The 2,265-nt window shown below is 42.0% G+C and overlaps 1 pseudogene across 1 annotated transcript; it reads right to left on the bottom strand.

The window, feature by feature from the left end:
• Window positions 1-287: 287 nt before the first annotated feature.
• LOC114902377 lies at window positions 288-1,132 on the bottom strand (annotated as a pseudogene). The gene has a single exon (XR_003795494.1). The product of XR_003795494.1 is annotated as a glypican-6 pseudogene (transcript).
• Window positions 1,133-2,265: the final 1,133 nt, after the last annotated feature.

A 2,265-nucleotide genomic window follows, 5' to 3' on the forward strand; every position in this document is an offset into this window, starting at 1 on the left:
CGGTGTAGATAAGAAGCCATCATGCAGTGGGAGAAGACCACTGCAGTATATCTGTTTCTCTAGACTCAAGTGCGAACTCCATCATTGGATGGGGACGCTTACAAGACAGCCCCCAGCACGTCTATGGGCGCCACACTTTGCATCTTCATTTCAGAATCTGACTCTCACAAAGTACAAATTATTTATGTATATAAACTTGCTCTAAGCTAAATCAATTTAAATAAATATTTTATGAGTTTGCTTTACTGTGTGCTGTGTTGTTTTTTCCTTTGTAACAGAGGTGAAATCTATTGGTTCCAAGCAAAAAGGCAGGCTGGTGGAGTGATGTCGTTTGAATGAGTTAGTAGTGGTTGTGGTGAGGAAGCACATCTCTTGTGGGAAACTATAAACAGATTCCACTCGGTGTCGAGATCAGCCTGATTTGCCAAGCAGCCCTTCATGACATTGAGGCAGTAGTTGTTGCATGGTCTCACCGTGGGGAGTCCCCGACAGTAAGGGCAGTACAGCATCTTCATGAGCGCACGGATGCAGCCTGGGGTCGGGCTCACCTTGGAAACTCGATTTGCAACTTCTCTGCCCACGGTCAGCCCCTGGACAAATGTCCGAGCAGCAATGAAGGCGCGAGTGACCTGACTTTTCAGCTTCCGGGGAACATCTCCGAATGGCTTCAGCTGGTCTGTGTATTTGCTCACGCACTCCAGGTAGTCCTCACTGAAGTGATACTGCGGGTTGATCAGCTGAAACATTCGTTCCAGGAGCCGAGCCCAGAAGTCATTGAGCATCTCCTCCAGATTCACATTGCCCCCAGTGTAGTATCTTTTTAGCTCTGTGAAGAGGTCCTGGAACACTTCCGAATTCTGCATGTACAGCATGCCATAGGTCCGTACAAACATATCATTTAGTGACTTCTCTGCATTTTCCAGAAGCTCTCGGAAAAATTCGTCAAATTTCTTGTGCCTGGACACGAAAGTGGTGCGCACAAAGTGACTCATCTCCTCCACCAGGTTTTCAAACTCCAGTTTGCTTTGCTGGCTTAGCTTGTCTTCCATTTCCGTGGTGCAGCACGTGTACTCCTGAGGACAGATTCTTAAGTGTTCCCCTGCGATCTCCTTGTAGGGGATGTCCGCCAGGCTGAATCGGCAGGTGGATTCTTAACCACTGCGCCACCCGGGAAGCCCCCTGCCCCTTTAAGACTTCTTGTAAATCTAGTTTGTAAAGCTCTTTTAGCTTGTTTGTCTGTACAACTGTTTATCTTTTATTCAAATCTGAATTATAGCTTTGTTGGGTGGAATATTCCTGGTGGTATGGTAGGTTTTTTATCCTTTCATCACTTTGAATATATCATGGCACTCCCTCTGGCCTGCAAAGTTTCTGCTGAAAAGTCAGCCAGTACAGAGGGGATTTAAAATCACTATTATTACCTGTTTGTTAAATTCTCTTAAACTCATATTCAGCTGACTTGGCAGGAGATACACCATAAGCCATGTGTAAAAACCAGACTGTGATATTCCATGACATTGCATGACCAGAGATACTAAAAACCTTAGCAAAAATGAAAAAAAGAATCCTGCCAACATTTTGGTTTTAAGAATAGCCCTCTCTCACCAAATTTAATAATCTTGTTCCTTTAAAAAACTTTGAAATATGATTCCATTGTATCCCTCTGAGAGCAGGAAAAGCAAAGACTAGCCCAGGATAATTCATTTAGGAGGCCATTGGTGTTGGTCTAGGCCTCGTGTTACAAAATGTGTTGTTTAGACTTTCACCTTAACTTCAAATAAGGTTATACCTATTGTCACATATATCCAGGACAGGAGTAAAAGAAGACATTTTTTTTTTCGCGCATCTCTACAATTGTCTTATTATGATACTACAGAACCTGAATTAAATCTTATGTTACTTTATGAACAGTATACATTATATTGTATTAAGTTTATATGTTTTACACATGTTAATTTATTAAATGTAAACAGTTAAAATACACTCTATTTTTGTAACCTTGTTTTGACAGTTCCTGTTACATATACTAGGGCTCAGCCTCTGGGAAGTGCTTGGTGACTAGCATCTGAGCCCTCCAAAGAACTACTAGGTTGATTTTGCCTTTTATGGTAAAGCTCACTGCATGCCCTGTGGAACTGGAATGGTTATCAGTCAACTGTTTAAAGGCTTGTTAGAGCTTCTTAAAAGTTTTAAAGCGTTCAAAGCATACATGGCCAGTTATTTTACCACAAATGTCCAGTTCTAAGAAAATATTCTTCAAGTGAG

This window comes from Monodon monoceros, unplaced genomic scaffold, assembly GCF_005190385.1.
Source record: "Monodon monoceros isolate NGI ecotype Baffin Bay Population unplaced genomic scaffold, NGI_Narwhal_1 Super_Scaffold_20, whole genome shotgun sequence".
In the NCBI taxonomy this organism is placed as follows: domain Eukaryota; kingdom Metazoa; phylum Chordata; class Mammalia; order Artiodactyla; family Monodontidae; genus Monodon; species Monodon monoceros.